Raw genomic sequence first — 12,685 nt, forward strand, 5'->3', positions numbered from 1 at the left:
GTTTGAGGGCGCGGATTAGTCTCAGCGTACGGGCTAGGATTAGGGGACGGGTGAGGGTCAGGCTTCGGGGAAGGGTTAGGGTTAGGGTTCGGGCTAGGGTTAAGGTTAGGGGACGGGGACGATTTAGGGTCCAGGTGAGGGTACGACAACGCTTTAGGGGGAGCGTACGTGTGAGGCCGCGGGTTAGCGTCAGCGTACGGGTTAGGATTAGGGGACGGGTGAGGGTCAGGCTTCGGGGAAGGGTTAGGGTTAGGGTTCGGGCTAGGGTTAGGGTTAGGGTACGGGGACGGTTTAGGTTCCAGGTGAGGGTACGACAACGCTTTAGGGGGAGCGTACGTGTGAGGGCGCGAGTTAGTGTCAGCGTACGGGTTAGGATTAGGGGACGGGTGAGGGTCAGGCTTCGTGGAAGGGTTAGGGTTAGGGTTCGGGCTAGGGTTAGGGTTAGGGGACGGGGACGGTTTAGGGTCCAGGTGAGGGTACGACAGTGCTTTAGGGGGAGCGTACCTGTGAGGGCGTGGGTTAGCGTCAGCGTACGGGTTAGGATTAGGGGACGGGTGAGTGTCAGGCTTCGGGGAAGGGTTAGGGTTAGGGTTCGGGCTAGGGTTAGGGTTAGGGGACGGGGACGGTTTAGGGTCCAGGTGAGGGTACGACAGTGCTTTAGGGGGAGCGTACCTGTGAGGGCGTGGGTTAGCGTCAGCGTACGGGTTAGGATTAGGGGACGGGTGAGTGTCAGGCTTCGGGGAAGGGTTAGGTTTAGGGTTCGGGCTAGGGTTAGGGTTAGGGGACGGGGACGGTTTAGGGTCCAGGTGAGGGTACGACAACGCTTTAGGGGGAGCGTACGTGTGAGGGCGCGGGTTAGCGTCAGCGTACGGGTTAGGATTAGGGGACGGGTGAGGGTCAGGCTTCGGGGAAGGGTTAGGGTTAGGGTTCGGGCTAGGGTTAGGGTTAGGGGACGGGGACGGTTTAGGGTCCAGGTCAGGGTACGACAACGCTTTAGGGGGAGCGTACGTGTGAGGGCGCGGGTTAGCGTCAGCGTACGGGTTAGGATTAGGGGACGGGTGAGGGTCAGGCTTCGGGGAAGGGTTAGGGTTAGGGTTCGGGCTAGGGTTAGGGTTAGGGGACGGGGACGGTTTAGGGTCCAGGTGAGGGTACGACAACGATTTAGGGTACGCGTACGTTTGAGGGCGCGGATTAGTCTCAGCGTACGGGCTAGGATTAGGGGACGGGTGAGGGTCAGGCTTCGGGGAAGGGTTAGGGTTAGGGTTCGGGCTAGGGTTAAGGTTAGGGGACGGGGACGATTTAGGGTCCAGGTGAGGGTACGACAACGCTTTAGGGGGAGCGTACGTGTGAGGCCGCGGATTAGCGTCAGCGTACGGGTTAGGCTTAGGGGACGGGTGAGGGTCAGGCTTCGGGGAAGGGTTAGGGTTAGGGTTCGGGCTAGGGTTAGGGTTAGGGTACGGGGACGGTTTAGGGTCCAGGTGAGGGTACGACAACGCTTTAGGGGGAGCGTACGTGTGAGGGCGCGAGTTAGTGTCAGCGTACGGGTTAGGATTAGGGGACGGGTGAGGGTCAGGCTTCGGGGAAGGGTTAGGGTTAGGGTTCGGGCTAGGGTTAGGGTTAGGGGACGGGGACGGTTTAGGGTCCAGGTGAGGGTACGACAGTGCTTTAGAGGGAGTGTACCTGTGAGGGCGTGGGTTAGCGTCAGCGTACGGGTTAGGATTAGGGGACGGGTGAGTGTCAGGCTTCGGGGAAGGGTTAGGTTTAGGGTTCGGGCTAGGGTTAGGGTTAGGGGACGGGGACGGTTTAGGGTCGAGGTGAGGGTACGACATCGCTTTAGGGGGAGCGTACGTGTGAGGGCGCAGGTTAGTGTCAGCGTACGGGTTAGGATTAGGGGACGGGTGAGGGTCAGGCTTCGGGGAAGGGTTAGGTTTAGGGTTCGGGCTAGGGTTAGGGTTAGGGGACGGGGACGGTTTAGGGTCCAGGTGAGGGTACGACAACGCTTTAGGGGGAGCGTAAGTGTGAGGGTGCGGGTTAGTGTCAGCGTACGGGTTAGGATTATGGGACGGGTGAGGGTCAGGCTTCGGGGAAGGTTTAGGGTTAGGGTTCGGGCTAGGGTTAGGGTTAGGGGACGGGGACGGTTTAGGGTCCAGGTGAGGGTACGACAACGCTTTAGGGGGAGCGTACGTGTGAGGGCGCGTGTTAGTGTCAGCGTACGGGTTAGGATTAGGGGACGGGTCAGGGTCAGGCTTCGGGGAAGGGTTAGGGTTAGGATTTGGGCTAGGGTTAGGGTTAGGGGACGGGGACGGTTTAGGGTCCAGGTGAGGGTACGACAACGCTTTAGGGGGAGCGTACGTGTGAGGGCGCGTGTTAGTCTCAGCGTACGGGTTAGGATTAGGGGACGGGTGAGGGTCAGGCTTCGGGGAAGGGTTAGGGTTAGGGTTCGGGCTAGGGTTAGGGTTAGGGGACGGGGACGGTTTAGGGTCCAGGTGAGGGTACGACAACGCTTTAGGGGGAACGTACGTGTGAGGGCGCGGATTAGCGTCAGCGTACGGGTTAGGATTAGGGGACGGGTGAGGGTCAGGCTTCGGGGAAGGGTTAGGGTTAGGGTTCAGGCTAGGGTTAGGGTTAGGGTACGGGGACGGTTTGGGTCCAGGTGAGGGTACGACAACGCTTTAGGGGGAGCGTACGTGTGAGGGCGCGGGTTAGCGTCGGCGTACGGGTTAGGATTAGGGGACGGGTGAGGGTCAGGCTTCGGGGAAGGGTTAGGGTTAGGGTTCGGGCTAGGGTTAGGGTTAGGGGACGGGGACGGTTTAGGGTCCAGGTGAGGGTACGACAGTGCTTTAGGGGGAGCGTACGTGTGAGGGCGCGGGTTAGTGTCAGCGTACGGGTTAGGATTAGGGGACGGGTGAGGGTCAGGCTTCGGGGAAGGGTTAGGGTTAGGGTTCGGGCTAGGGTTAGGGTTAGGGGACGGGGACGGTTTAGGGTCCAGGTGAGGGTACGACATCGCTTTAGGGGGAGCGTACGTGTGAGTGCGCGGGTTAGTGTCAGCGTACGGGTTAGGATTAGGGGACGGGTGAGGGTCAGGCTTCGGGGAAGGGTTAGGGTTAGGGTTCGGGCTAGAGTTAGGGTTAGGGGACGGGGACGGTTTCGGGTCCAGGTGAGGGTACGACAACGCTTTAGGGGGAGCGTACGTGTGAGGGCGCGTGTTAGTCTCAGCGTACGGGTTAGGATTAGGGGATGGGTGAGGGTCAGGCTTCGGGGAAGGGTTAGGGTTAGGGTTCGGGCTAGGGTTAGGGTTAGGGGACGCGGACGGTTTAGGGTCGAGGGGAGGGTACGACAACGCTTTAGGGGGAGCGTACGTGTGAGGGCGCGGGTTAGTGTCAGCGTACGGTTTAGGATTAGGGGACGGCTGAGGGTCAGGCTTCGGGAAAGGGTTAGGGTTAGGGTTCGGGCTAGGGTTAGGGTTAGGGGACGGGGATGGTTTAGGGTCCAGGTGAGGGTACGACAACGCTTTTGGGGAGCGTACGTGTGAGGGCGCGGGTTAGTGTCAGCGTACGGGTTAGGATTAGGGGACGGGTGAGGTTCAGGCTTCGGGGAAGGGTTAGGTTTAGGGTTCGGGCTAGGGTTAGGGTTAGGGGACGGGGACGGTTTAGGGTCCAGGTGAGGGTACCACAACGTTTTAGGGGGAGCGTACCTGTGAGGGCGCGCGTTAGTGTCAGCGTACGGGTTAGGATTGGGGACGGGTGAGGGTCAGGGTTCGGGGAAGGGTTAGGGTTAGGGTTCGGGCTAGGGTTAGGGTTAGGGGACGGGGACGGTTTAGGGTCCAGGTGAGGGTACGACAACGCTTTAGGGGGACCGTACGTGTGAGGGCGCGGGTTAGTGTCAGCGTACGGGTTAGGATTAGGGGACGGGTGAGGGTCAGGCTTCGGGGATGGGTTAGGGTTAGGGTTCGGGCTAGGGTTAGGGTTAGGGGACGGGGACGGTTTCGGGTCCAGGTGAGGGTACAGCAGCGCTTTAGGGGGAGCGTACGTGTGAGGGCACGGGTTAGTGTCAGCGTACGGGTTAGGATTAGGGGACGGGTGAGGGTCAGGCTTCGGGGAAGGGTTAGAGTTAGGGTTCTGGCTAGGGTTAGGGTTAGGGGACGGGGACGGTTTAGGGTCCAGGTGAGGGTACGACAACGCTTTAGGGGGAGCGTACGTGTGAGGGCGCGGGTTAGTGTCAGCGTACGGGTTAGGATTAGGGGACGGGTGAGGGTCAGGCTTCGGGGAAGGGTTAGGGTTAGTGTTCTGGGTAGGGTTAGGGTTAGGGTACGGGGACGGTTTAGAGTCCAGGTGAGGGTACGACAGCCCTTTAGGGGGAGCGTACGTGTGAGGGCGCGGGTTAGTGTCAGCGTACGGGTTAGGATTAGGGGACGGGTGAGGGTCAGGCTTCGGGGAAGGGTTAGGGTTAGGGTTCGGGCTAGGGTTAAGGTTAGGGGACGGGGACGGTTTAGGGTCCAGGTGAGGGTACGACAGCGCTTTAGGGGAGCGTACGTGTGAGGGCGCGGGTTAGTGTCAGCGTACGGGTTAGGATTAGGGGACGGGTGAGGGTCAGGCTTCGGGGAAGTGTTAGGGTTAGGGTTCGGGCTAGGGTTAGGGGTAGGGGACGGGGACGGTTTAGGGTCCAGGTGAGGGTACGACAACGCTTTAGGGGGAGCGTACGTGTGAGGGCGCGGGTTAGCGTCAGCGTACGGGCTAGGATTAGGGGACGGGTGAGGGTCAGGCTTCGGGGAAGGGTTAGGGTTAGGGTTCGGGCTAGGGTTAGGGTTAGGGGACGGGGACGGTTTAGGGTCCAGGTGAGGGTACGACAACGCTTTAGGGGGCGCGTACGTTTGAGGGCGCGGATTAGTCTCAGCGTACGGGCTAGGATTAGGGGACGGGTGAGGGTCAGGCTTCGGGGAAGGGTTAGGGTTAGGGTTCGGGCTAGGGTTAGGGTTAGGGGACGGGGACGGTTTAGGGTCCAGGTGAGGGTACGACAACGCTTTAGGGGGAGCGTACGTGTGAGGGCGTGGGTTAGTGTCAGTGTACGGGTTAGGATTAGGGGACGGGTGAGGGTCAGGCTTCGGGGAAGGGTTAGGGTTAGGGTTCGGGCTAGGGTTAGGGTTAGGGGACGGGGACGGTTTCGGGTCCAGGTGAGGGTACGACAACGCTTTAGGGGGAGCGTACGTGTGAGGGCGCGGGTTAGTGTCAGCGTACGGGTTAGGATTAGGGGACGGGTGAGGGTCAGGCTTCGGGGAAGGGTTAGGGTTAGGGTTCGGGCTAGGGTTAGGGTTAGGGGACGGGGACGGTTTAGGGTCCAGGTGAGGGTACGACAATGCTTTAGGGGGAGCGTACGTGTGAGGGCGCGGGTTAGTGTCAGCGTACGGGTTAGGATTAGGGGACGGGTGAGGGTCAGGCTTCGGGGAAGGGTTAGGGTTAGGGTGCGGGCTAGGGTTAGGGTTAGGGGACGGGGACGGTTTAGGGTCCAGGTGAGTGTACGACAACGCTTTAGGGGGAGCGTACGTGTGAGGGTGCGGGTTAGTGTCAGCGTACGGGTTAGGATTAGGGGACGGGTGAGGGTCAGGCTTCGGGGAAGTGTTAGGGTTAGGGTTCGGGCTAGGGTTAGGGTTAGGGGACGGGGACGGTGTAGTGTCCAGGTGAGGGTACGACAACGCTTTAGGGGGAGCGTACGTGTGAGGGCGCGGGTTAGCTTCAGCGTACGGGTTAGGATTAGGGGACGGGTGAGGGTCAGGCTTCGGGGAAGGGTTAGGGTTAGGGTTCGGGCTAGGGTTAGGGTTAGGGGACGGGGACGGTTTCGGGTCCAGGTGAGGGTACGACAACGCTTTAGGGGGAGCGTACGTGTGAGGGCGCGGGTTAGTGTCAGCGTACGGGTTAGGATTAGGGGACGGGTGAGGGTCAGGCTTCGGGGAAGGGTTAGGGTTAGGGTTCGGGCTAGGGTTAGGGTTAGGGGACGGGGACGGTTTAGGGTCCAGGTGAGGGTACGACAATGCTTTAGGGGGAGCGTACGTGTGAGGGCGCGGGTTAGTGTCAGCGTACGGGTTAGGATTAGGGGACGGGTGAGGGTCAGGCTTCGGGGAAGGGTTAGGTTTAGGGTGCGGGCTAGGGTTAGGGTTAGGGGACGGGGACGGTTTAGGGTCCAGGTGAGTGTACGACAACGCTTTAGGGGGAGCGTACGTGTGAGGGCGCGGGTTAGTGTCAGCGTACGGGTTAGGATTAGGGGACGGGTGAGGGTCAGGCTTCGGGGAAGGGTTAGGGTTAGGTTTCGGGCTAGGGTTAGGGTTAGGGGACGGGGATGGTTTAGGGTCCAGGTGAGGGTACGACAACGCTTTAGTGGGAGCGTACGTGTCAGGGCGCGGGTTAGCGTCAGCGTACGGATTAGGATTAGGGAACGGGTGAGGGTCAGGCTTCGGGGAAGTGTTAGGGTTAGGGTTCGGGCTAGGGTTAGGGTTAGGGGACGGGGACGGTTTAGGGTCCAGGTGAGGGTACGACAACGCTTTAGGGGGAGCGTACGTGTGAGGGCGCGGGTTAGTGTCAGCGTACGGGTTAGGATTAGGGGACGGGTGAGGGTCAGGCTTCGGGGAAGGGTTAGGGTTAGGGTTCGGGCTAGGGTTAGGGTTAGGGGACGGGGACGGTTTAGGGTCCAGGTGAGGGTACGACAACGCTTTGGGGGAGCGTACGTGTGAGGGCGCGGGTTAGTGTCAGCGTACGGGTTAGGATTAGGGGACGGGTGAGGGTCAGGCTTCGGGGAAGGGTTAGGGTTAGGGTTCGGGCTAGGGTTAGGGTTAGGGGACGGGGACGGTTTAGGGTCCAGGTGAGGGTACGACAGCGCTTTGGGGGAGCGTACGTGTGAGGGCGCGGGTTAGTGTCAGCGTACGGGTTAGGATTAGGGGACGGGTGAGGGTCAGGCTTCGGGGAAGTGTTAGGGTTAGGGTTCGGGCTAAGGTTAGGGTTAGGTGACGGGGACAGTTTAGGGTCCAGGTGAGGGTACGACAACGCTTTAGGGGGCACGTACGTTTGAGGGCGCGGATTAGTCTCAGCGTACGGGCTAGGATTAGGGGACGGGTGAGGGTCAGGCTTCGGGGAAGGGTTAGGGTTAGGGTTCGGGGTAGGGTTAGTGTTAGGGGACGGGGACGATTTAGGGTCCAGGTGAGGGTACGACAACGCTTTAGGGGGAGCGTACGTGTGAGGCCGCGGGTTAGCGTCAGCGTACGGGTTAGGATTAGGGGACGGGTGAGGGTCAGGCTTCGGGGAAGGGTTAGGGTTAGGGTTCGGGCTAGGGTTAGGTTTAGGGGACGGGGACGGTTTAGGGTCCAGGTGAGGGTACTACAGCGCTTTGGGGGAGCGTACGTGTGAGGGCGCAGGTTAGTGTCAGCGTACAGGTTAGGATTAGGGGACGGGTGTGGGTCAGGCTTCGGGGAAGGGTTAGGGTTAGGGTTCGGGCTAGGGTTAGGGTTAGGGGACGGGGACGGTGTAGTGTCCATGTGAGGGTACGACAACGCTTTAGGGGGAGCGTACGTGTGAGGGCGCGGGTTAGCTTCAGCGTACGGGTTAGGATTAGGGGACGGGTGAGGGTCAGGCTTCGGGGAAGGGTTAGGGTTAGGGTTCGGGCTAGGGTTAGGGTTAGGGGACGGGGACGGTTTCGGGTCCAGGTGAGGGTACGACAACGCTTTAGGGGGAGCGTACGTGTGAGGGCGCGGGTTAGTGTCAGCGTACGGGTTAGGATTAGGGGACGGGTGAGGGTCAGGCTTCGGGGAAGGGTTAGGGTTAGGGTTCGGGCTAGGGTTAGGGTTAGGGGACGGGGACGGTTTAGGGTCCAGGTGAGGGTACGACAATGCTTTAGGGGGAGCGTACGTGTGAGGGCGCGGGTTAGTGTCAGCGTACGGGTTAGGATTAGGGGACGGGTGAGGGTCAGGCTTCGGGGAAGGGTTAGGTTTAGGGTGCGGGCTAGGGTTAGGGTTAGGGGACGGGGACGGTTTAGGGTCCAGGTGAGTGTACGACAACGCTTTAGGGGGAGCGTACGTGTGAGGGCGCGGGTTAGTGTCAGCGTACGGGTTAGGATTAGGGGACGGGTGAGGGTCAGGCTTCGGGGAAGGGTTAGGGTTAGGTTTCGGGCTAGGGTTAGGGTTAGGGGACGGGGATGGTTTAGGGTCCAGGTGAGGGTACGACAACGCTTTAGTGGGAGCGTACGTGTCAGGGCGCGGGTTAGCGTCAGCGTACGGATTAGGATTAGGGAACGGGTGAGGGTCAGGCTTCGGGGAAGTGTTAGGGTTAGGGTTCGGGCTAGGGTTAGGGTTAGGGGACGGGGACGGTTTAGGGTCCAGGTGAGGGTACGACAACGCTTTAGGGGGAGCGTACGTGTGAGGGCGCGGGTTAGTGTCAGCGTACGGGTTAGGATTAGGGGACGGGTGAGGGTCAGGCTTCGGGGAAGGGTTAGGGTTAGGGTTCGGGCTAGGGTTAGGGTTAGGGGACGGGGACGGTTTAGGGTCCAGGTGAGGGTACGACAACGCTTTGGGGGAGCGTACGTGTGAGGGCGCGGGTTAGTGTCAGCGTACGGGTTAGGATTAGGGGACGGGTGAGGGTCAGGCTTCGGGGAAGTGTTAGGGTTAGGGTTCGGGCTAGGGTTAGGGTTAGGGGACGGGGACGGTTTAGGGTCCAGGTGAGGGTACGACAGCGCTTTGGGGGAGCGTACGTGTGAGGGCGCGGGTTAGTGTCAGCGTACGGTTTAGGATTAGGGGACGGGTGAGGGTCAGGCTTCGGGGAAGTGTTAGGGTTAGGGTTCGGGCTAAGGTTAGGGTTAGGTGACGGGGACGGTTTAGGGTCCAGGTGAGGGTACGACAACGCTTTAGGGGGCACGTACGTTTGAGGGCGCGGATTAGTCTCAGCGTACGGGCTAGGATTAGGGGACGGGTGAGGGTCAGGCTTCGGGGAAGGGTTAGGGTTAGGGATCGGGGTAGGGTTAGTGTTAGGGGACGGGGACGATTTATGGTCCAGGTGAGGGTACGACAACGCTTTAGGGGGAGCGTACGTGTGAGGCCGCGGGTTAGCGTCAGCGTACGGGTTAGGATTAGGGGACGGGTGAGGGTCAGGCTTCGGGGAATGGTTAGGGTTAGGGTTCGGGCTAGGGTTAGGTTTAGGGGACGGGGACGGTTTAGGGTCCAGGTGAGGGTACTACAGCGCTTTGGGGGAGCGTACGTGTGAGGGCGCAGGTTAGTGTCAGCGTACGGGTTAGGATTAGGGGACGGGTGAGGGTCAGGCTTCGGGGAAGGGTTAGGGTTAGGGTTCGGGCTAGGGTTAGGGTTAGGGGACGGGGACGGTGTAGTGTCCAGGTGAGGGTACGACAACGCTTTAGGGGGAGCGTACGTGTGAGGGCGCGGGTTAGCGTCAGCGTACGGGTTAGGATTAGGGGACGGGTGAGGGTCAGGCTTCGGGGAAGGGTTAGGGTTAGGGTTCGGGCTAGGGTTAGGGGTAGGGGACGGGGACGGTTTAGGGTCCAGGTGAGGGTACGACAACGCTTTAGGGGGAGCGTACGTGTGAGGGCGCGGGTTAGCGTCAGCGTACGGGTTAGGATTAGGGGACGGGTGAGGGTCAGGCTTCGGGGAAGGATTAGGGTTAGGGTTCGGGCTAGGGTTAGGGTTAGGGGACGGGGACGGTTTAGGGTCCAGGTGAGGGTACGACAATGCTTTAGGGGGCGCGTACGTTTGAGGGCGCGGATTAGTCTCAGCGTACGGGCTAGGATTAGGGGATGGGTGAGGGTCAGGCTTCGTTGAAGGGTTAGGGTTAGGGTTCGGGCTAGGGTTAAGGTTAGGGGACGGGGACGATTTAGGGTCCAGGTGAGGGTACGACAACGCTTTAGGGGGAGCGTACGTGTGAGGCCGTGGGTTAGCGTCAGCGTACGGGTTAGGATTAGGGGACGGGTGAGGGTCAGGCTTCGGGGAAGGGTTAGAGTTAGGGTGCGGGCTAGGGTTAGGGTTAGGGGACGGGGACGGTTTAGGGTCCAGGTGAGGGTATGACAACGCTTTAGGGGGAGCGTACGTGTGAGGGCGCGGGTTAGTGTCTGCGTACGGGTTAGGATTAGGGGACGGGTGAGGGTCAGGCTTCGGGGAAGTGTTAGGGTTAGGGTTCGGGCTAGGGTTAGGGTTAGGGGACGGGGACGGTTTAGGGTCCAGGTGAGTGTACGACAACGCTTTAGGGGGAGCGTACGTGTGAGGGCGCGGGTTAGTGTCAGCGTACGGGTTAGGATTAGGAGACGGGTGAGGGTCAGGCTTCGGGGAAGTGTTAGGGTTAGGTTTCGGGCTAGGGTTAGGGTTAGGGGACGGGGATGGTTTAGGGTCCAGGTGAGGGTACGACAACGCTTTAGTGGGAGCGTACGTGTCAGGGCGCGGGTTAGCGTCAGCGTACGGATTAGGATTAGGGAACGGGTGAGGGTCAGGCTTCGGGGAAGTGTTAGGGTTAGGGTTCGGGCTAGGGTTAGGGTTAGGGGACGGGGACGGTTTAGGGTCCAGGTGAGGGTACGACAACGCTTTAGGGGGAGCGTACGTGTGAGGGCGCGGGTTAGTGTCAGCGTACGGGTTAGGATTAGGGGACGGGTGAGGGTCAGGCTTCGGGGAATGGTTAGGGTTAGGGTTCGGGCTAGGGTTAGGGTTAGGGGACGGGGACGGTTTAGGGTCCAGGTGAGGGTACGACAACGCTTTAGGGGGAGCGTACGTGTGAGGGCGCGGGTTAGTGTCAGCGTACGGGTTAGGATTAGGGGACGGGTGAGGGTCAGGCTTCGGGGAAGGGTTAGGGTTAGGGTTCGGGCTAGGGTTAGGGTTAGGGGACGGGGACGGTTTCGGGTCCAGGTGAGGGTACGACAGCGCTTTGGGGGAGCGTACGTGTGAGGGCGCTGGTTAGTGTCAGCGTACGGGTTAGGATTAGGGGACGGGTGAGGGTCAGGCTTCGGGGAAGGGTTAGGGTTAGGGTTCGGGCTAGGGTTAGGGTTAGGTGACGGGGACGGTTTAGGGTCCAGGTGAGGGTACGACAACGCTTTAGGGGGCACGTACGTTTGAGGGCGCGGATTAGTCTCAGCGTACGGGCTAGGATTAGGGGACGGGTGAGGGTCAGGCTTCGGGGAAGGGTTAGGGTTAGGGTTCGGGTAGGGTTAGGGTTAGGGGACGGGGACGATTTAGGGTCCAGGTGAGGGTACGACAACGCTTTAGGGGGAGCGTACGTGTGAGGCCGCGGGTTAGCGTCGGCGTACGGGTTAGGATTAGGGGACGGGTGAGGGTCAGGCTTCGGGGAAGTGTTAGGGTTAGGGTTCGGGCTAGGGTTAGGTTTAGGGGACGGGGACGGTATAGGGTCCAGGTGAGGGTACGACAACGCTTTAGGGGGAGCGTACGTGTGAGGGCGCGGGTTAGTGTCAGCGTACGGGTTAGGATTAGGGGACGGGTGAGGGTCAGGCTTCGGGGAAGGGTTAGGGTTAGGGTTCTGGCTAGGGTTAGGGTTAGGGGACGGGGACGGTTTAGGGTCCAGGTGAGGGTACGACAACGCTTTAGGGGGAGCGTACGTGTGAGGGCGCGGGTTAGTGTCAGCGTACGGGTTAGGATTAGGGGACGGGTGAGGGTCAGGCTTCGGGGAAGGGTTAGGGTTAGGGTTCGGGCTAGGGTTAGGGTTAGGGGACGGGGACGGTTTAGGGTCCAGGTGAGGGTACGACAGCGCTTTGGGGGAGCGTACGTGTGAGGGCGCGGGTTAGTGTCAGCGTACGGGTTAGGATTAGGGGACGGGTGAGGGTCAGGCTTCGGGGAAGGGTTAGGGTTAGGGTTCGGGCTAGGGTTAGGGTTAGGTGACGGGGACGGTTTAGGGTCCAGGTGAGGGTACGACAACGCTTTAGGGGGCGCGTACGTTTGAGGGCGCGGATTAGTCTCAGTGTACGGGCTAGGATTAGGGGACGGGTGAGGGTCAGGCTTCGGGGAAGGGTTAGGGTTAGGGTTCGGGCTAGGGTTAGGGTTAGGGGACGGGGACGGTTTAGGGTCCAGGTGAGGGTACGACAATGCTTTAGGGGGAGCGTACGTGTGAGGGCGCGGGTTAGTGTCAGCGTACGGGTTAGGATTAGGGGACGGGTGAGGGTCAGGCTTCGGGGAAGGGTTAGGGTTAGGGTGCGGGCTAGGGTTAGGGTTAGGGGACGGGGACGGTTTAGGGTCCAGGTGAGTGTACGACAACGCTTTAGGGGGAGCGTACGTGTGAGGGCGCGGGTTAGTGTCAGCGTACGGGTTAGGATTAGGGGACGGGTGAGGGTCAGGCTTCGGGGAAGGGTTAGGGTTAGGGTTCGGGCTAGGGTTAGGGTTAGGGGACGGGGATGGTTTAGGGTCCAGGTGAGGGTACGACAACGCTTTAGTGGGAGCGTACGTGTCAGGGCGCGGGTTAGCGTCAGCGTACGGATTAGGATTAGGGAACGGGTGAGGGTCAGGCTTCGGGGATGTGTTAGGGTTAGGGTTCGGGCTAGGGTTAGGGTTAGGGGACGGGGACGGTATAGGGTCCAGGTGAGGGTACGACAACGCTTTAGGGGGAGCGTACGTGTGAGGGCGCGGGTTAGTGTCAGCGTACGGGTTAGGATTAGGGGACGGGTGAGGGTCAGGCTTCGGGGAAGGGTTAGGGTTAGGGTTCTGGCTAGG

Source organism: Globicephala melas, unplaced genomic scaffold (assembly GCF_963455315.2).
Source record: "Globicephala melas unplaced genomic scaffold, mGloMel1.2 SCAFFOLD_80, whole genome shotgun sequence".
Lineage (NCBI taxonomy): Eukaryota > Metazoa > Chordata > Mammalia > Artiodactyla > Delphinidae > Globicephala > Globicephala melas.